Genomic DNA, 23,331 nt, shown 5'->3' with positions numbered 1-23,331 from the left:
GAGAGGGAGGAAGTCAGGCCACTGGGTGTGTGCTCCTGAAGAGGTGTGAAGGCCCAGACCCTTCCTCTTCTCTTTGTTTCCGGGCTGCCACGAGATGATTAGGCCTCTGCCATATGCTCCCATGAAATGTCTGAAACTGTTACCAGAATAAACATTTCTGCTGTTTCAGGTGTTTCTTCTCAGGGAGTTTGTCATAGCAATGAAGAGTTAAAAGAAAATCTCAGAAACTCCACCCAAGTTCCGTCAAACTGAGAAGGATGGGAGATTAGGGACCTAAAACAACCAAGAAGTTTCTCTCAGACACCTGGAGCAGCCAGGTTGCAAAATTTCGGCCAAAGGTTGTACAACTAATGTATTACTACAACAAAAGAAAAGGCTGCCCCAGTGGGAACCTTATGACCTGACCTTAAAAGTTCAGGGTGACATTATCGTGGGAGATCGATCCGTTTAGCCAATGACATCTGGGGTGACTAACCCTATGGGCATGGTTTTCTCTGATAAAACTAAAGAAGGGGCCTCTTGGGTGGTCAGAGCTCAAGCAAGTAGTGGAGAAGTGGCTTGCAGTTTTGATTGCCTTCACCCTTGGGCAAAGGTATAGGCAATGAGTGGGACCAATGATGTGAAAAACACATAAATAAACATTGCTTTTCTGTTCTGGCCTGTGTTAAGGGACTGACAAGCCAGTAAGACCCAAAAGTTCAGAGATTTTTGGCATCCAGGAGATACAGCTGGCTGCTTCAAGACTGTCATCCTGCCACAAAATGAATATTCTTAATTACTCCATAAATATAAATGTAAGCACTATAGATATCATTAAGATTAACACGAGAAAAAGGGGGAAAATGGGAGGACCTTGCAGCAGTCAAAGAGAGCAAAGAAAAGAAAAAGATTAGCCTGAAGGCTGAGCCCTGTGGTAACCAGCGCCATGCTGAGAAAATACAAGTGAAAACAGATATTCAGGAGCAGAAAAAGAGAAGAATGGTGGGAAGACTCCTCGCGGGTCAGTACCTGTCTATCTGAGGGACAGAGAGGGGGCAAAACTACTGCCCCACATGATTAACTAAACGAACGGAGGAGGTGGGAAACTGAGAAATCCCTCTTCCCAAAGTTCAAAGGCCAAGGAGAAACAGAAATATCGTAGGTTACTTGAATAGGAAAAAGAAAAATGAAGGCATGGAAGAGGATGGTTACTAAACTCTGCTTCTTCGGTGATGGTTTTATGAGAAAACCACCTAAATATAAAAGTTTCTTTAGGCCAATACGCCTATGTTTCAAAAAGTATCACATCACACATCCTGAGCTGAAAGCTACCTCTTGCCTGCCAACACTTAGTGTGAAAAAAGAATATATCGTCCCCATTATATACAATTCTGGGTGCAATCACCAAAAGTAGAGTCATTGACGTGGATGTGAGCGAGTTTGGCCTTGTGACTCAGAAAGCAAGGTCAATTAGGAAAAGTATGCCCAATTTACCAGTCCCCCGAAATGATGGATGAAAAAGTGAGGTACTGACATTGACTCATACAAGCTGTTCCCAGCACTGCTAAGCACCATACACCGTCAGAAAAACACCATGACTGTGGTCTTTCTTAACACTACCAAACAGTCTTGCCCATAAGCAATCATTGAGAAAAGTACCTGTTCAATGGAGAGAGGGAGAAAGAGAGAGAGAGAGAGAGAGAGAGAGAGAGAGAGAGCCCACTTTTACAGTTGCTCTTTAGATTGGGGCCTAAGGGTTTACAAATTAATAAAATTCAGTGACTTAAAAAAGATAAATATTTGAAAAGATATGCTCACTTCACTTCAACTCAAAATCATATGCGGTGTATGAATATAAGAACATCATATGGTACCCTGTAAATATGTACAGCATTTATGTTTTTGTGCATCCATTAAAATTTTAATGCTATGTGTAGTGGTACACACCTGTAACCAGTGTGGGGGAGTTAAAGTAGAAAGATAACAGATAGGAAATAAGCCTGGACTAGCTAAAGAAATCCTGTTTAAAAGAAGAAAAAAAAACATTAAGAAAGGGGGAAAAGACAAAAGGGGGCAGGGAAGACAAAAATAGGATGCACGGTTTATAAATTACTGAAGAAATCTCATGCAATGCTCAGGAAGATAAGAATTACATGCACAATTGCCTCTCACGGCTCTATAGCTGGTACATTGTGAGTTGCTCTTGGTTGGGTTATACAGCACTAAAGTATGTGAAGTAGTTTTATTAATGGAAGTTTTGCATCATTGAGATAGAAATGGTTTCTCTAGATGCTACATATTTTTTCCTTCTCCATTTCTCCTGAGAACTTAGCCTTAAGAAACTGCACTGTTTTAAGAAGGAAACTGCAATGCTCTTAACCTCTGAGCCATCTCTGAGCATGGCGGACAATGAAGGCTGATGAGAAGCCAAGGACAATGGCACTAGGTTTCGATCCTAATACATGAACTGGCTTTGTGGGAGCTTAGCCTGTTTGGGCGCTCACCTTCCTGGACCTAGATAGAAGGACATTTGTCTTCCAGCAGGGCAGGGAATTTGGACTGCTCTTTAGTATCGAGAGGGAGGGGGAATGGTGTGGGGGGAGGAGAAGAGGAGTGGGGATGGGGGAGGGGAGTGGGGGGAGGGGGCAATATTTGGGAGGAGGGGAGGGAAATGGGAAACGGGGAGCAGGTGGAAATTTTAATTAAAAAAGAATAAAAATTAAAAAAAATAAAAATAAATAAATAAAAAAAAATAAAAAAATAAGAAGGAAATTGCAAATGATGAGTGAACAGTGATGAAAAATAAGATCACAAGCATAAAATGTCTGGAATGACAAGAAATCCCAATACAGGTACTCATTAAAGTCCCAACTGAGTCACATAAAATTAAATGGAAAATTATAGATGCTTGGTCTGCACTTTATAAAAGAGATATATAAGTGAAAAATGAAATGTTAATAAAGATAGATAGATGATAGATGATAAATAGATGATTCATAGATACATAGATAGATACATAAATAAATAAAAGAAAAACACAAAAGACCTTACAATTGGTTCAGAGTAAAGCATAGCTCCCAAACTCAGTAAAAGCCTCATAAATTTCATAACATATGGCAGAAACACAATAAGAAATCTGTACCGAGGGGACAAATGTACAGCTCCGTGTGACATTGCCCCTATGCTAGGAGACTAGGGGATATTCAAGCCTACACACACTTCCCTTTGCATGAGATAGTCCCAATGCACTCCTAGCCCAAAGGGCAGCAGACACTTGTCTCTTGTAAATAATCTTCCTGGGCATTTCCCCTGAGCTTCCCATTTTCCTGGTAACATTTGTTGTGGGGCAGTAAAGTAGGCATTTTTAAGTTTGTCTTTAATATAACCCTGCACAATGAGTGCAAACTTGAATCAGAAATAGTTTTTAAACAAAATCTTAAATTTCTTTGTTTACTGGTATTTGGACAGAATCCTGTGAAAGCCTGAGAAGTAGTTGGAAAAGGTAGAAAAGATTTGCTTTAGGAGATGTGAAGTATGACTAGTCTTGAAGTGATGTAATGGAAAGAACAAGGACTCTTATTCTACCGGCAATGCTTTTAAAATTCTTAAACAGGACAATACGCATCCAAATATCTGCGTAGCTGGACAAGTCAAAGCTCATGAGGCAGAAGAATATCAGAGTGACTCATCTTTTGGCATCATACCTAGAACATAAATGTTGCTTGCTATGTTAAATTGTAACTGCCACCGTCTAGACTGGTGTACACACGTTTTCTGTGTACACATCAAATGGCCTCTAGAAAGGCCTATAGGATTTGCTTGCCATGGAATATTTTTCTCATGTTTTCTGCTTTGAGAAACTAAAAATTGTATTGGTAAACAAACACAGTCTATAAATAAGGGTTTCTAAAGAGTCTTAAATATTGCTTTGATTTCATATAATTATCATATTTAGAATGTTAATTCTTTTCCTCAATTTTCTTCAATTTTGTCTGACCAGGATAAGCCATGACTTAGACATAATAGACTTTCTGACTGGCAAAGAATAGATGATTATACTTAAAATTATGAAGAAACTAGCTAATTGGGAAGCAGGCATCGGTGACTGTAGTGGAGATGCAGGCTTAACAGAACACAGTGCATTCCTAGAGATACTCTTTGCTGATCATGCGTATCATTATCCATTGTAAGCACTAAGTTTTGTGAATACAATCCATCTTCTGAGAGTCCCACTTCTTTTGAAATATTAAGCATTCAAAATTTAGTAGTCCAGTATTATTTGATTATAATATCACCAATTTGTATTCTAAAAGATTTGTTCTGATAAGTGATGCTCACTGCCCACAGATCATGCAGCTAGTAGAAGGTATCCATGCAGAGGAGCCAAATCTTTTGTTCGATACATGTTGTGCAAACCATTGTGGAACTGTAACTCCATAATCAGTACAATTAAATAGTAACTAACTGAGGTAATTTCGATTTTACTACAAAGTGTACTGGGGAGTACAGAATGTCACATGCTGAATAATCAATAAGAAGTCTCCACATGTGGGTAAAAGCAAGAACAATGATTCTTCATTCTTTGTTTCCATTTTTCACAGAATGGTTCATCCTCTGCCTCTATGAGCCATCTAAGTCAATATCTCATCATAACAACAAAATTAAATCCAATAATGCTGCTGCAGTTCTTAGAGAGTATATCAACAACTGTTAATATTAGAGCTGGAACATTCAAAACTTCTATTTTATACCGATTGATATTTTTTTTGTCAAAACTGAAATACTGTTCTCTGCCATTACAATTTCTATGATTATTTTATTCATAGATCTATATAATGAAAGCTCATTTCTGAAATTGTCATCTCCCGATCCATACACACAGCATGCCTTTATTGCATGTTATTCTGAAAAATTCTTTAATAGCCAGAAAGGGGTGTGGGGATCAAAACGTTTAAGATCTATTGTTCTGTTTCCCTAAGGTTTGGGGGTCAATTAATTCACTTTATGGACTTATTGCCCTCATGCTTCAACAAACAAAAATAGCTCTCAGAAAGCATTCCATACAATCTTAATTAAAGGTGGCTTAAAATGGGGGCTTAACAGAATTCCACTTTCAGGGGCACCTAAGATGCAAGGGAACAGACGAGGCACAACATTGCTTGTGCCGGGCAGGGATCTTAGGCAGTTTATGCACTGAAAGACCCCTGTCCTTCTTGGGGCGGCCTCTTTGATTTGTTCCAGCCTCTTACTGTATTATTTGAAATTCTCTACATCAGCAAGGGAGCTGCAACATGTTTGGGATTAGCTCTTGAGCCGGACACTGAAGGACACTCAGCTTGGAAGGAAGTGACAGAAGTGTTAGAAACTCAGTTCAAAGTTGTTTGTGTTCAGACGCAACTCCCGAGAAAAAGCTTTTTGTTTGTTTGTTTGTTTGTTGCTGTTTTGTTTGAAACAGTCTTGCTAGAAATAGACATGCGTTTAAACTTTCTTATTCATGTAGCAGGAACCATTTCTATAGAATCAATAATCAAATTGTGGTAATTAAGCTTGAAAGCAAGTTACAATTATCAAACTTTGCATTTCTTTTCAGCGCTCATGATAACTAGAGTTTCTGAGCAAGACCTGGTTTGCTCTCTTCCTACTCTGGGGAGGCCCAGTTAGACACCCCTGTTCATCGTGGTCCTCTCTGTTCACAGAGGGTGAGCTTTCACATCGAAGATGCTTCACTTCATCTTCCCAACACTTGTCCTTTGATTCATGAAGAAGACAGAGGACTTTGCCAGCACTATTTAACAATAAGCAGTAAATCAAGAATGCAAACATGGACCATTCCACCTGAGATCTACTAACCCACCTCTACTGAGGGCATACGACAGTTTTCTTGGAATTCTGTCAGTCACTTTCCACTGTCATCACCAACTCACAACGGGCTCTGGATGCTGAGGTGGTGACCTTCCCTGACAGAATGATGCTTCCTCAGCGCAGCAGGCACTCAGTTATCAAGTCAGAGAATAAGACTCCTTAGTCAGAACTGAGACAACAGAAGTCAATTATTTTTGGAAAACTTTGGAAGGCACGAAATGGGGAAAGAATCACAAACTCAGTAGAATTATTATTATTTTGCTTATAAAAGCTAGCTACTTATTTAGAAAGGCTTTCATTTAATTCAACTCCTCACTCCCCACTACATAGCTACTAAGTGCTAGAAAGACCAACAAACTCCACCACCTTACTTAGACAAGGATTTTAGATAATACAGTCAACATGAGACAGCTGGAGGAGGTAAGAAAGACTGAGCATGGTTTATTTGTGCTTAGTATTTTTTTTCTTTTTTTCTTTTTCTTTCTTTTTTTTGTTGTTGTTGTTTTGTTTTTCCAGGACAGGGTTTCTTTGTAGCTTTGGAGCCTGTCCTGGAACTAGCTCTTGTAGACCAGGCTGGCTTTGAACTCACAAAGATCCGCCTGCCTCTGCCTCCCGAGTGCTGAGATTAAAGGCATGCGCCACCATGGCACGGCTAGTATTTTTTTTAAATGGGTCTGGTGTCAAGCTCTCTGGCTTACACTCCATGAAACTGAGGTTGCCCTCAACTTCTCATCCTCCTCTTCGTAGCTACTGAGTGCTGGAAATACCGACAAACTCTACCACCTTACTTAGACAAGGATTTTAGATAAATGGTTTCTCTAAATTTTCTCTCAATTTCTTCCCAGATATCTGGTATGATTCCTTAGCTCTTTATGTACTGATAGTTTTACAGTACTAACATTTCCTCTTAGCCCATTGTAGCAGGCCAGCATATACTATCACCAGAAATAACGGTTAGTTGAGCAGAAGATGAATAGGAATAAGTGAGTGTGAGCCTCTTTACCTTCCTTCAGTCTGCCTAACGCAGTAATAGTTTTTCAATGACAAGAGGAAACTCCCTACAAACCTCTCCCTTCTGCCCAGGAAAGAGGAGGTTAACCACCGGACACATCTTTAAATCCTTATTGCTTGGAGTTGATCGCATCAAGATCTATTAAGAAGCTACGTTATTCAGATACCATTTCTTTATTTGCCACAGAATACTACCCTATAGATCAAAGTCCCTTATCTCTACTTGTCCAAAAATGTAATATTGTTTTTGAAGAAGCTACATGAGCTAAAACTTAAAGCCTCCACTTTAAGAACTACTCACATCACAGGTGTCCCCATATACGAGTAATACATTCATAATAATAAACTTGCATTTTTGCTTTTATAGTCAAATTGTCTTTAGTTATATCGATGCATTCCAACAGAGAACTCTCTTGAGAAGAAAATATTCACCTTCTTCTGTATCACTATGCTATTTTTGTAGCACTATAACAAACTTCCTGAGACAGTCTTTTTGTACAAAAGAAAGGATTATTTGGGCTCATGATTTTGGAGATTTTAATGTATGTGTGGTTAGCTTTGATGCTTTGGGCCTGTGATGTAACACTACTTTATGTGTTCAGACAATCTACATTCCTCTCAGATTAGGCTTAGTTTAGGAGGGATAAACAAAAAGCATACATTCATCATAGCAGAGAAAATGAGACACGAACCTGCTCTTTAACCTTGGTGCTAAAAGGACATCTGCAGAGTCTCTGGACATCATTGTCCAGCTGCAAACCAGACTCAAAGAATGCCCCTTTGGAATTGCTGTTGGAGAAGGTACAGATGGTGAATCTTGGTGCCCACTATAGTGTTTGGCACACACTTGGTGGTACTCTGGAACAGCTTCAGAATGGTATGGAGCAAAGGACACTTTCATTGTGCAAAAATTTAGAGATAAAATTTTTTTACTTTTGAGATTTTAACATAATTTTTTTTTGCTTTTTTTGAGCTTTGTAGCTATGGATCCTGTCCTGGAACTAGCTCTTGTAGACCAGGCTGACCTCGAACTCACAGAGATCTGCGTGTCTCTACCTCCCGAGTGCTGGGATTAAAGATGTGCGCCACCACCGCCCGGCTTTAATATAATTATATCACTTCTTCTTCCCTTTCCTCACTGTACTATCTTCCATAGAACTCTCTCTTTCTCTCTCTCCCTCTCCTTCTCTCTGAAAATCATGGCTTTTTTCTATTAAATATTGTTCCATATATATATATATGTATAGAAATATACATATCTATTCCTAAATATGTAAGCACAACCTGCTTAGCCTGTATAATGCTACTTGTGTGTATGTTTTCCAGTTGACCATTTGGCCCTTAGCAACCAATTGGCGTGCTTTGCCCTAGGGAAGATTATTGCTATCCAGAACTAGTGAAGTCATGGATCTTGGAGGAGAATTTACAACTGCCACTTTACTAAAGCATCATCGTTTCTATCTGCAGTCTAAATATTTGTGCTTGTACTCATAGCTAAGTACAGACCTCACACATCATGAAGAAAGCTTTTCTGACAGACTGCAACTGCACAGAGAGGACCAAGAGATAAGTGACCAGCCTTCCGGCTCAACAGCCTAGTCTCTAGGCCCCAGGTCCCAGTACAAAAACCCAGCCCCCCCACCCGCCCACCTCAGCCACAAGGGCAAGTCTTCTACAGGATCCACCATTGGATCCTGCAATCTGAAGTCCCAATCAGCCCTGAAACACCCAACTCCTGTGGCCTCAGCATCTCCCTGAGACAGATTGTAACTGCACAGAGAGGACAAGTGACCAGCCTGTCAGCTGGACAGACCAGGCCCTAGGCCCTAGCTCCCCTACCCAGCAAAACTCCGGGCCTCTCCCCCACCTGTCCCAGTCACAAGGGCAAGCCTCGTACAGACAGGCTACTCCAGAACCCTTCATCAGTCTCTGTAATCTACAAGTCCCACTCCATCCCGAAATCCGCCTGTCTCTGGAGATGTCAGTGGCTCCTTGAGACACAGAAAACCAATGCACAGAGCAGATCAAGAGAGACTCCCTAAACATAGTGACTGCAATTATTGGTCCAAGAGAGGATCCTTGAGACACAGACACCTACAGCAATGATTGGACAAAGAGGCAACCATACTGCCTGCATCAACTGGAATAAGAAATGAGTAGACGCCAAGGCAAAAGTACATTCAACAACCTAAAGAACAATATGCCACCACCAGAACCTTGTAGTCCTGCAACAGGAAGACCTGAATGCTGTGGAAACTCCTTCGGCCAATGGCCTTTGGGATGCTAGCCCACTTTAAGCATGGTTTCGTATAATAAAGTTTTATTTATAAGGGGGTAATCTCACAGAATTGGTAGCAATCCACAGTCCTCTGCGCTGGGAACTGGAACTGAAACTAGCAGCCAAGAGGCTCCCACAGGACCCTATGTCTGCATAAAAGAAACACACCTCAACTTCAAAGACAAACACCTCCTCAGAGAAAAAGGTTCGGATAAGATGTCCCAATCAAACATTCCTAGGAGGAAAGCTGGTGTAGCTCACCCAATATTTAATAAAATAGACTTCAATCTAATGTCCTTCAAAAGAAATGAAGGACATTTCATATTCATCACAGGAAAAATCCATCAAGATGAGGTCTCAATCCTGAACATTTATGCCCCTAATACAAGGGCACACACATTTGTAAGAGAAACATTACTAAAGCTTAAATTGCACACCAAACACCACAAACTATTAGTGGGAGATTTCAAAATCCCATCCATACCAATGGACAGGTCTGCCAGACAGAAAATGAACAGAGAAGCAAGGGAATCATCAGATGTTATGACGCAAATGGACTTAATAGACACCTATAGAATATTCCAATATGCCATCCACACACAAAAGAATATATCTTCTTCTCAGCACCTCATGAAACATTTTATAAAACTGACTACAAACTCCTTCACAAAGAAAGAAAACCTCAACACACACACACACACACACACACAGATATATATATATATATATATATATATATATATATATATATATATATAGGAATAACCCCCTGTATCTTATTGGATCATCATGACTTAAAGTTAGAATTCAACAACAAGGCAAATTCCAAAGGCTTACAAACTCATAGAAACTGAATAATGCTCAGCTGAATTACCCCTGGATCAAGGAAGAAATCAAGAAGGAAATTAAAAACTTCCTAGAATTCAATGAAAACAAGAATACATCATACCCAAACTTATGGTACACTATGAAAGCAGTACTAAGAGGAAAGTTCAAAGCACTAGATGCCTATATAAAGAAGTTGGAGAAATCCAACATTAGTGAATTAACAGCACACCTGAAAACTTTAGCACAAAAAGAAGTAAACTCACCCAGGAGGAGTAGATTCCAGGAAATAATCAAATTGAAGGCTGAAATAAGAAAAAATAAATAAAAACAAAGAGAATAATACAAAGAATCAATGAAACAAAGAGTTGGTTCTTCGAGAAAACCAAAGATAGACAAACCCTTATCCAAACTAACAAAATGGCAGGGAAAGAATATCAAAAGTAACAAAATCCGAAATTGAAAGGGGGGCATAGTACCAGGCACTGAAGAAATCTGGAAAATTATCAGATCATATGTCAAAAACCTGTACTCCATGAAATTGGAAAGTTTAAAAGAAATAGACAACTTTCTTTTTTATTTATTTATTTATTTTTTATTAATTAATTTATTTAATTATTAAAGATTTCTGCCTCTTCCCCGCCACCACCTCCCATTCCCTCCCCCTCCCCCAATCAAGTCTTCCTTCCTCCTCAGCCCAAAGAGCAAGCAGGTTTCTCTGCCCTGTGGGAGGTCCAAGGACCACCCACCTCCATCCAGGTCTATTAAGGTGAGCATCCAAACTACCTGGGCTCCCACAAAGCCATTACGTGCAATAGGATCAAGAACCCATTGCCATTGTTCTTCAGTTCTCAGTAGTCCTCATTGTCCATTATGTTCGAGGTCTATTTAAATTGTTTATCTAATCCTGATTTAATTTTGGCATGTGGCATGTATCAACTTTCTTGATACATGCCACAGGACTAGATAAACAATTTAAATAGACCTACCTTTAACCCCCAAGAAGCAGTCATCGAAAATCTTCCAACTAAACAAAGCCTAGGCTTCAGCACATAATTTTGCCAAAACTTCAAAGAAGAACTAATACCAATCCTTCTCAAATTGTTCCATACAATAGAAACATGAGGCTACAGTTATCCCTGATACTGAAACCACACAAAAATGCAACAAAGAAAGTGAACTACAAGACAGTCAATGGTGGTGCACACCTTTAATCCCAGTACTTGGTAGTCAGAGGCAGGTGAATCTCTGTGAGTTTGAGGCCAGCCTGGGCTACAAAAGCTAGTTCCAGGACAGGTTCCAAAACTACAGACAAATCCTGCCTCAAAAAACAAACCAAAAAAAAAAAAGAGAGAGAGAGAGAGAGAGAGAACTACAGACCAATCACCCTTATGAACACTGATGCAAAAATACTCAATAAAGTATTGGCAAACCAAATCCAATAACACATTAAAAATTGTCCACTATGTCCAAATATTCTTCATCCCAGAGATGTAGGGATGGTTTAACATATGGAAATCTGTCAGTGCAATCCACCATATAAACAAACAGAAAGAAAAAAATATATGATCATCTTACTAGACGCTAAAAAATTCTTCATCAAATTCCAGCATCCCTTCATAATAAAGATCATAGACATAGGAACCTATCTAACATAGTAAAAAGCAATTTATAGCAAGCTGACACCTAACATCAAATTAAATGGAGAGAAACTCAAAGCAATTCCACTAAAATCAAGAACAAGACAAAGCTGTCTACTCTCTCCTTATCTATTCAAGATAGTACTCAAAATTCTACCTAGAGCAATAAGGCAGCAAAAGGAGATCAAGAGGATACAAATTGAAAAGGAAGAAGTCAAACTTTCGCTATTTGCAGATCATATGATAGTATATTTAAATGACCCCAAAACTTTGCCTTGGAACTCCTACAACTGATAAACACCTTTATGAGTGTGGCAGAATACAATATTAACTAAAAAAATAATCAGTAGCCCTCCCTCCTATGTACAAATGATAAAGAAGCTGAGAAGAAATTAGAAAAACATCACCCTTCACAACAGCCAAAAATAACATAAAATATCTTGCGGTAACACTAACCAAACAAGTGAAAGATCTGTATGACAAGAACTGTAAGTCTCTAAAGAAAGAAATTGAAGAAGACATCAGAAAGTAGAAAGATCACCCACGTTCTTGTATAGGTAGGATCAACATGGCAATCTCACCAAAAGCAATCAACAGATTCAGTGCAGTTCCCATCAAAATCCCAACACAATTCTTCACAGACCTTGAAAGAATAATATGCAACTTCATGTGGAAAAAAAAAACAAAGAAACAAACAAAAACCCCGAATAGCTAAAAACAATCCTGTAAAATAAAGGAACTCATCATCCCTGACTTTAAACTCTACTATAGAGTTAAAGTAATAAAAAAAGATTGGTATTAGCATAAAAGCAGACTGGTGGATCAATGGAATAGAATTGAAGACCCTGACATTAATCCACCTAAGAACATTTGATTTTTGACCAAGAAGCCAAAATGGTACAATGGAAAAAGGAAAACATTTTTAACAAATGGTGCTGACATAACTGGATGTCAACATATAGAAGATTGCAAATAAATCCATACCTATCTCCATGCACAAAGCACAAGACCAAATGGACCAAGGACATCAACATAAATTCAGTCACATTGAAGCTGATAGAAGAGAAAGTGGGAAGTAGCTTTGAATACATTTGCACAAGAGACCACTTTCTAACTATAATACCAGCAGCACAGACACTGAGATCAACAATCAATAAATGGGGCCTCCTTAAACTGAAAAAATTCTGAAAGGCAAAGGACACAGTAAATAAGACAAAATGGCAGCCTACAAAATGAGAAAAGATCTTCCCCAACCCTACATCTGACAGAGGACTGATCTCCCGAATATACAAAAGACACAAGAAACTAGAGATCAGAATACAAGATAATCCAATTTTTAAAATAGGGTACAGAGCTAAACAAAAATACTTAGCAAAAGAATCTCAAATGACCAAAAGACATTTAAAGAACTGCTCATAATTCTTAATTATCAGGGAAATATAAATCAAAATGACTCAGAGATACCCTCTTACACAGACAGAATGACTGAGATCAAAAGTACTGAGGACAGCTTATGTTGGAGAGAATGTGGAGTCAGGGGGTCACTCCTTCACTGATGTTACAAGTGTAAACTTATATAGCCACTGTGGAAATCAGTATGGCAGTTTCTCCAAAAATTGGGAATCAATCTACCTCAAGACCTAGCAAATAAAATGTTAAACATATATCCAAAAAATATTCAATCATACCACAAGGACACTCACTCATACCAGCATTATTTGTAATCTTCAGAACCTGGAAACAACCTAGATGCCCCTCAACTGAAGAATTTTTTTTTTTAAATGTGGTATATTTATACAATGGAGTATTACTCAGCAGTGAAAAAACAATCACATCATGAAATTTGTAGGCAAATGGATGGAGCTAGGAAAAAAAAATCCTGAGTGAGGTAACCCAGACTCAGAAAGACAAACAGGGTATGTACTCACTTGTAAGTGGATATTAGATGTAAAGCAAAATTTAGTCAGACTACAATCCACAGCTCCAGAGAAGCTAAGTAACAAAGAAGACCCTAAGAGGGACCCATGGATCACCTGGGGAAGGGTATTAGATGAGGCCCCCTGGGTCAACTGGGGGTAGAGGGTCTGGTAAAGGGAAAGGAATGGGAGATGAGAACATGAGGGAATGGGATGGTCGGTGGGGTGTTGGAGTGGGAGAGCAATAAAAGAGAGATCTTGATAGAGAGAACCATTATGGGGTAGGGAGAAACCTGGTGCTAGGGAAATTCCCAAGAATTCACAAGGATGACCCCAGCTAAGACTCCTAGCACTAGTGGATAGGATGCCTGAACTGGCCTTCCCTGAAATCAGGATGGTGAATACCCCAATTTTCATCATAGAGCCTTCATCCAGTAACTGAAGGAACCAGGGGCAGATGTCCACAACCAAAGCCCCAAGATGAGCTCCGGGAAACCAATGAAAGAGAGGGAGGAGGGAATATATGAGCAAGGAAGGTCAAGATCATGATGGAGAAGTCTACAAAGACTGCTGAACAAAGATTGTGGAAACTCACAAACTCTGGACTGACATTTGTGGAGCCTCAATGAGACCAAATATGTCCTCCATATGTGGGAAACAGTAGTAAATCTTGGACTATCTGTAAAGCACCTGGCAGTAGTACCAGGATCAATGCCTGGTGCATAAACTAGCTTGTTGGAGTCCATTCCCTAAGGTAGGATGTCTTGCCTAGCCTTAATGAAGGGTGGAGAGGCTTGGTACAGCCCCAACTTAATGTGCCAGACTTGTTGACTTCCCATGGGAGCCCTTCCCTGCGGAGAGGAGTAGACAGGGGGTGGGCTGGGGGAGGCAGCAAGGGGCAGGAGGATGGGTGGGAGAAGAACTGTGGATAGAATGTAAAATAAAATTTAAAAATAAATTAAAATTAAAAAAATAAAAATAGGCCAAGAAGTGGTGGTGCACACCTTTAGTCCCAGCACTTGGGAGGCAGAGGCAAGTGAATCTCTGTGAGTTTGAGACCAGCCTGCTGTACACAGCTAGTTCCAGGACAGGCTCCAAAACTACAGAGCAACCCTGTCTTGAAAAGCAAAAATATATAAATAAATAAATAAATAAATAAATAAATAAATAAATAAATAAATAAATAAAAATATGGTAGAAAAAATAAAACTTTTCTTTGCAAAAGATGGGTATCTTTACAAAAAAATCATTTTAAAAAAATCAGCCACTTTTAACTCCAGCTACATAAGAGAGTTCCAATACTCTCTGATGGCCTGAAGGGACCTGAACGTATACACTCAATTGTGCACGTGTGTGCACACGTGCATGCATGCAAACACACACACACGCACATACTTAAAAATAATAAAAATTTATTTTAAAATGTAGTTCCTTTCTACAACTTAATTTGGAAATAGTCTCAGTATTTCCTATAACACCACTGAAGTAGTCAGTTTTTCTGTAAAAAATGTAGCTGAATCGATGATTGGTTGTCCAGTTCCATGGCTCTATATATGATGCCTAAGTATGAATCATGTCACAGGTAAAACTCAGGCTTCGCATTTTCACACCCTTTATCTTCCATTCCCTCCTTTTGCGGGTGGGGAAGAGCATGATTAAGGAATGAGGAGAATAGTTTCGCTGAGAATAATTCGCAGAGTTGTTGAACTTAACTTACTTGTTACATCTCTGGATGGTGAACATTAATCAGAAATAATTAGGAGTGTTGTCAAAAAGAAACTGATAAGGAAAGAGAGAGCGTTTTCTGCTTTCTGAACTGTATTTACTGTATTGACTCTTAGATACCCCAGTTTAAGATGCAGTGAGTGCTACGATTTTTCTTATGTTCTTGAGATTTCCTGAAATAAGACACTTGCAAGTTACACAACCATTTATATGGAAAAATTCTCACTTTATCTATTCTATATTAATAAAATAACATTAGAAAATTTAACGCATAAGTATTCTGTATTTGAATCATTTATTTATTCATGTAAAGATAACACTCACCCTGCCTTCCTTTTACCATATAAAAATTCCAGCTTTCATTCGACTGCTGTATATTTTAAAAACTAAGTGGGAAAAGATGGTTAGTTTTGAAAAGTAAACTCGACTCACATTTTTATTAGCATAGTTCTTATAAATAGTGGTCCTGCATTATTACTGTCCAAATATTGTGCTACTTTCATATTCTTCTTAGAAATCAAACATTATCTTGGGGATTAAAGTTCTACATTCTGTCAGTGTTCATAATAATTTGCAAAGCATTGCTACAAAGACCAAAGTCTGGAGCTTAGAGAAGAGACTAGCCAGCCTTCTCAATGGCACTTCTTTTTTCTTCGCTAACAAATTCATGACTATTTCTTGAAGCAGGATTTGCTGTATCCCTAGTTTCCCTCTAAACTCCTGCTTCTTTACACTTCACATTTTTGTGTGATGTGGAGACGTGTCACACAGAAAACATTCAGGTTCATTTGAATTTCACCCTCGCTTGGATCCTTCGTTTTCTTTTTTCCCTTGAAACATGCACATTCAGAACCAACAGTGACACACATTGGATCTCAGAGCAAAGTCCCCAATACATCCTGTCATTTTATGAGTTCATGGAACGTTCAAAAATAAACAGGGTCCAGCTGGCCACACAAGGCTTCATTCAGATGGTGAAAGAAACAGGAAACCAGGAAAACGAATGCAGGAGATGAAAGACATAGGGAGGGAAACAGTATCACAATGCCCTTCCGGTTCGGGATGTGATCCTTGCTGTTTTAACGGGGTTTTCGTTTTCAATGTTGATGTAAAAATGTTAGCCAGTATTCAAAACAGTTGGAAGGGAAGCTCACAACACTCCTCTTTATCCTTACTGTTGACTATTTTCATAATTCTGATATGAAAAAGAAATCGCCAAAAGCCTCTTGTCAAGAAATAGAAAATGTTCCCGTTTCCCTTGTTTGTCTGGCCATCACCTGGATTTCTGTTTTAATTTGCTGTAACCTTTGCGTTCTGGTTTTCCTTTAACGTACATATTTAAGTTATTCAAATATAAATTTTCCTTCTGAAACTCATATCTTCTTCCAGACTTTCCAAATTTGACATTTAAATCCTTACCACATTTTGAATATTCCTGGGTCAACAGTTCTTGTGAGTGTCTTTTTGCTTCTCTTTGTCTGCCATCGAGAAACAAACCAAAAAAAAAAAAAAAAGTTGCACTGCCTACAGATTCTCTTGTATTTTTCTTCCTCCAAGCACTGGAGAAATAGGTACTGACAGCAGAAGCAGGTCAATATTCCCCACAAGGTCAGGGTGGGGGTCTTGTTTCTCTTGAACCCTGAGGCTTCATCATCCAACTCAGCTCAAAAACTCTTCGAGCCACAATGAAGCTTTAAACTGACTTTAAGTCACAATTTTGACTGAATCTCATAATGGCCCCCTTTAAACAAAATTTGAATCTCCAAATTCATACTCTTCAGACAAAGGTAAAATAGCTTGGCAGTTGTCAGCTACATGATGGCTGGCTTGGGGTCTTGGGAATCCAGTGGTCTCCTGTTATCAAATTCAACGTCAAACACCACATTCCTTTCTGCTTAATATGACGAAACTATAAAAGCGTACTGAGGCTAAATTTGCTGTCAGTTCTCAACCACAGACCGAGGCATTCCATCTCCTTGCTGTCACTTGACTACAGTGAATCCAGGAGACACAGGAATCTCTAGAGTCACTGTTCAAAGCCCAGCCTCACAAAATGTTTGCTTTCCAACTACGAACTATGGAAGTACAAAGATTTGTGCTTTAATTTTGAAAAAAGAAAACGGTCTGTGTGCTGGGGGGTTTCTGTGTCAACTTGACACAAGCTAGACTCATCAGAGGAAGAAGCCTCATCTGAGAAAATAGCTTCTTCTTGAGATCTAGCTGTAAGGCATTTTCTCATTTAGTAATCAATTGGGGACAGCCCAGCCCATGGTTGGTGTGCCATGCCTGGGCTGGTGGTCGTGGGTTCTATAAGGAAGTGGGCTGAGCAAGCCACAGGAAGCGAGTCAGTAAGCAGCACCCCTCCATGGTCTCTACATCAGCTCCTGCCTCTGGGATCCTGCCCAGGACAGTAGTGTCTGTCCTGACTTCCTTCAGTGATGAACAGCAATGCTGAAGTATAAGCCAAATAAACCCTCTCCTTCCCAAGTTGCCTTTTGATCATGGTGTTTCATTATAGTACAGCAATAGAAACCCTAACTAAGACAGTCTGGAATTTAAATTTTATGAACCTATCATAAAATTAGTTTAGATAGAAAATATTGAGTAATTTCATCTCTTGGTGCCAATTTCTTAGACCATTTCCTGTTGCTGTAACAGAATGCCATATAACAAGTATATCATATCATAAAGAAAAGAGATTTCTCTCAGCTCTGAAGGCCAAGAAATCCAGCATGTTGTTGCCAGAGCATCTTGACAGGGTCACTGTGTCGTAACAGGATGGTAGGCGTCTCACAGAGAAGTAGTGTGTGGTATCTCTGCTTTCATGCTAAAAAACTTTATTATTTATTTTAATGCATATGTGCATTTCACTCACATATATGCCGCGCACCGTGTTCCTCCAGTGCCTGTAAGACGAGAAGATGATGTCACCTCCTCTGGGGTTAGAGTCGCAAGCAAGCGTGAGCCGACACAGAGTGTTAGAAATGAACACTAGTCCTCTGGAAGTGCAAGCACTGCTCTTATCAATTGACCCATCTCTCCCAACCCTCTCTTAACCACCGACCCATCTCTCCAAACCCTCTCTTAACCACCGACCCATCTCTCCCAACCCTCTCTTAACCACCAACCCATCTCTCCCAACCCTCTCTTAACCACCGACCCATCTCTCCCAACCCTCTCTTAACCACCGACCCATCTCTCCAAACCCTCTCTTAACCACCGACCCATCTCTCCAAACCTTCTCTTCTTTGAAAGCCACTCAAGGGAGGCCACAGTCCCATCTCCAAAGTCCATCAATAGAGAAATGTGGAGATGAATTTCCCAACACACGAAGCTTGTCAAACACCTCTAACCCATTGTAGCTGTGTAGTTCAACAGCCAGTGGGGGTGGCACAACCATGCAGAAGATCTTCTCAAAGTAAGGCTGTAGGAGGTCAGAAGGCTCCACCCCCAAATACAATTACTGGGCATAGGATTCTTTTCAGAAAAAGCAGGAAGAAAACAATTCTGACAGTGGTGTAGAAATGAACCTTCTGTAAGGGAAATTTCCATTGACAAAAGAAATGTCCATTTGGGTCTTGTCTCCACTTAGAGTCAAGCACAGAAGGGGGAAGCAAAATCAGCAGACATCTTGTCAGCAGAGAAGGGACCCACAGAAGTCCAAATATCCAAAATTGTCCTCCCTTTCTAAGTCTGTCCAGTACCTTCTCCGTGCCTGGCCTTCTCTACCTGTGTGTTCATAGGCTTGTCTTCTCTTGCTAATCTGTCTTCTGCTGTAAAATGTGCCAGCCAACAACCCAAGAAGAAAAATCTTTTCCTCCCTTATGATTATACCACACTTAGTCTTGTGATTCTGTGCAGCAAATGCACAAGCCAAATCAGCTGAATCTCAAACCTTACCAGATAACTTCTAAAGGAAAGGAAGCCCCTGGGAAGCCCAGTATTGATTTATGTTCATTTTAATGTTAATTGGACTAGAAGAAAGCCTTTTCATATTATGTTATTAATATATATATATATATATATTTGTGTGTGTGCATGTATATATTCCTTAGATGACTTATCTAATATTTTTTTCTAATTACAAAATTAGGAAAGTTTACATTTTAACAGTAATTTAACATAGACGAGGGTTTGTCTGAAATTTTGAAGTAAGCATCGTACTAAGAGAGACAGTATGACTCCCTGTTCCCCAATGACCCTCTATTTTCTTCATTTGAGTGGTTGAGAAATCTTATTTCTTATAGAGAAACAAGATTTTTTTTTTGACCTTTACTTAGCTCTACAAAAGATGTCTTTAAATGCGGCTGTTTCTTTTCTCAAATAATCTGTTTCTTCTCTTGCAACAGCATGGCACCAGCATAGTTTATCTTGTGTGGTTACTGAATTCACATGACAGTACTCAGTAATCAGAGGGTTATCCATATGATATAGCATATGTTTATAATTCTTACAAGTGGAAACATGGTCATTGTTTAAGATAAAATACATAGTTTCACAAAGTAAAACTTAGTTTGAAATATGCCGCATGAGAGCATGAAATTGGGGGGCAGTCACATATTCACCTTTAAGCAATTACAGTTTCTAGTTTTAGAAGTTAAACCAACTGTAGCTCTAGACATAGCAATTCAGTTTTGGAAAGAGTCAGCATAATTATCTACTTTGCTCCTCAAAATATTTCTGAAACATCTGACACGTGTTCTATAGTTGTGCTGGAAATGGAAAATGAGCTAGCATGTAGGTTAGCGTAAAGCTCTCAGTGTAAGTTTTGCATAGATTCAATTCTCTACACAAAGACACACCAGTCTACTAAATCACACAAATGACGGACATAATATTCACAGGTACCTCCTGAAAAGTCTAATTTATCTAGAGCACTTAGTCAAGACATTGAAAAGGAAACATAGAAGGCACTGATGCCTTCGAGGAGGAAGGAAAGTGTTCTTCAAACTTTTGCTTTTGCTCTAGATCACAAACGAGGACCAAGCCCCACATCTTGCAGGCACAGTTCCTGCATGGGCAGAGGCAGGTATACTCTTAAACACCCTGCTGTCCTCAACTCTGAAAATCATCCTTCATGACTTCAGCAAAACATCCCAGATGTGGCCTGAAATGCTATTTCACTGAGTTGGTGATTCACCTTAGCTAAAACCCTATCAGTTCAATGAGCTGTTTTCATCTCTTCATCTCCAAAGGACCCCACTGAACCATCTGAAGGTTTGATTGAAAGGACTAGCATGTCAAGCAATAGATGTGTGGATCTATTTGTTATTTCAGAATTTTCATTCATAATCAGGAAGATGGGTAGGATAGTATCACAGTTACTTTTCTTATTGCTATAATCAAATACTTAACATGAAGCAACTTAAGGGAGCCGGAGTTTATAATAGGCCAAAGAGTTTATAATTAATATACGTCTCTATATATTTCTTTGGGACTAAACAGCTATGGGACCAGGTGGGACAGAAACTTCTGTCTACAAATGGCCCAAACATCATTTAGCAAGAATCTCCACATAAAGCCTGAGAAATCTAAAAAAAATAAATAAGAAAGATTCTAGGCACAAATGAACAGAGTTAAGTGCAACTTCATGGTAGCAGCATTTTCTCTACACAATGTTTGTTAGAAGCAAGCAGAGGTATGGCTCCTTTAAGAGAGGCTTCCTGACTCAGCATTAGTGGCAAAAACCTTGCAGCTCTTTTAAGAGGCCCTGCCACCAAATACTTAAATGGTGTTTATGAGCAGCTGGTAGCATGCTTCTTGTGGTGGCATGGACCTAGAAACTCCACAGAGTTGAGGCAATGAACGTGGTTCCTCCCTGTACCTCCTCCATGAAGCTAGATTCTCAGAAAGCTAAAGAATGGGGCAGAGGCAGAAACCAAAGCCACAGCTTTAATCCTAACCATTCTGCTTAGTAAAATAAAGACTCAAGCGCACAGAGAAGGATAGAGATATACAATAAAGATGGATTCAGATAAGAAAAATCTTCTAGACAGTTTACAGTGTGTTGAAAAATATACAGTCTTGGGACAGAAAAGAAAAAGAATAGAGAAAGAGAGTCCTTAAATAAGAAGCTGAAGAGCAGGGCATGGTGGCACACACCTTTAACCCTAGTACTTGAGAGGCAGAGACAGGTGGATCTCTCTGAGTTCAGAGACAGCCTGGACTACAGAGTGAGATCCCAGACTTCCAAAGATACACAGAAAATCCCTGTCTCAAAAAAAACAATTAAAAATAAAAGTAAAAAAAAAAAAGAGTAAAAAAAGACCACATAAAGATGGAAAATACACAGAGAATCTGGATACTGTATGTTATTGTGTTGTCTTTAAATTGTTTGACTGTTGAGGAAGAAGTAACAACTGCTAAAAGACATTTGATTATAAATGTTGCTGAATTAATCCAATCTATATATTTTGAAAATGCCTTGACTTCAAAATTTAAGTCAAAAAATATGTTACTTTGGGGAAGAGGTTTTACTTTTGTTTCCACAGGAAATAAGCAGCTGTGAATTCAATCCTAGTTAATAAAAATCAGGTTTGATTGATGAAGACCCCCTGAAAAATCTCTACTTGGAACAGATGACCCAGATGACCCAATGTTTCAGAGCACCTCTGTTGAAGTTTCTTCTGAGTTCTGCATCTAGAACAACTTCAAGACTGCTGGCTGAGATTATCAAACCTCACAGAATACTCCAGTCAGGACTTAACCATAATCCTAAATTTTCTTTGGGTCTTCATAAGATCAACAGCAACCGCAATCAGCAGGAAATAGCCTAGAAAACTATGCCCACCCCCCCCAATGTATTATGGATTTTTGTCTTTGTTTAGAGTGCTAGTTACAAGTTGTTATGGATAATGGTCAGGGAAAAAAAGATTAAATGCAGAGATTTTGTTTTGAAAAGAAAAAAGGGGAAATTCTGTGGAATAATGGTCCTATACACTGTAAAGATTTGGTACTCATATTAATTTAATAAAATGTTTATTGGCCAGTAGCCAGGCAGGAAGTGCAGGCAGGGTGACCAGACTAAGAGAATTCTGGGAAGAAGAAAGGTAGAAACACTCACCAGTCAGATATAGAGTAAGCAAAATGAGAATACCTCACTGAGAAAAGGTACCAAGCCCTGGTTCTAAACATAGACAAGAATTATGGGTTAATTTAAGTTGTAAGAACTAGTTAGTAATAAGCCTGAGCTATTACATCAAAGATTTTATGATTTATATGAGCTTCTGTGTGTTTCTTTGGGACTGAATGGCTATGGGACCAGGTGGGACATGAACTTCTGTCTACAGGCTTATTTTGGATTACATTTTGAGGGAATAGTCATCATGGATAGGAAGGCATAGTAGCAGTATGATGAAGCAGTAGGTCACATTACCTCTACAACTGTAGAGAGTAGACAGGAAATAGAGTGGCTAAAAAAAACTTCAACGCCCATCCCCAGTGACCTGCTTCCTCCAGGAAGGTCCTATCTCCTAAATAGCTTTCCTAGCTTTCCAAAGCATCACCGCCATCTGGGGACCACATGTTCAAACGCAAAGGGCCTAGAGAGAACATTTTGTCTTTAAATAACAGCAAATAATAATATGCACCTTAAAACATTTTAATAAATGAAGCAGCTAACATCAGTCACAACATTGTTTTCCCAGTTGATTTCCATTCACTTAACTTACAGACAGTAGCATTCTTGCAAGCCTTTTATTCCTTGAATAAGATATTAAATAGTCTTAACCATTTTTGCACTGATAAGCAGTAAAATTTTGAAAACTAGCTGTTTTAGATTTACAGAAAAACCAAGAACTTACAGAAGATGTTTTCTATATGCCCTCACACACACACACATGCACACACACATGAGAGAGAGAGAGAGAAAGAGAGAGAGAGAGAGAGAGAGAGAGAGAGAGAGAGAGAGAGAGAGAGAGAGCTTCCTCTGTCTATATTAAGTGGTACATGTGATACAAGTAATAAACCTACAAGACACATCATTGTCACTAAAAACATGACAGAATTTTTCAAGTTTTGGGAATGAAATGGATATTTCAAGCATGCATTTAATGATATTTTTGTTCTTGTTTAACAAGTTATTTAATCATGATGG

The 23,331-nt window shown here is 39.1% G+C and overlaps 1 protein-coding gene and 1 pseudogene across 3 annotated transcripts in view; one reads left to right on the top strand and one right to left on the bottom strand.

Annotated features, from left to right (window-relative positions):
- C16H8orf34 (chromosome 16 C8orf34 homolog) overlaps positions 1-23,331 on the bottom strand; it is a 371,793-nt gene that overhangs the window by 101,016 nt on the left and 247,446 nt on the right. The gene's annotated exons all lie outside the window — the stretch shown is intronic.
- Positions 485-1,496, top strand: LOC130888231 (ribosome biogenesis protein NSA2 homolog; annotated as a pseudogene).

The sequence above is a fragment of the Chionomys nivalis genome, chromosome 16 (assembly GCF_950005125.1).
Source record: "Chionomys nivalis chromosome 16, mChiNiv1.1, whole genome shotgun sequence".
Classification (NCBI taxonomy): domain Eukaryota; kingdom Metazoa; phylum Chordata; class Mammalia; order Rodentia; family Cricetidae; genus Chionomys; species Chionomys nivalis.
This window is presented reverse-complemented; position numbering and strand designations above follow the sequence as displayed.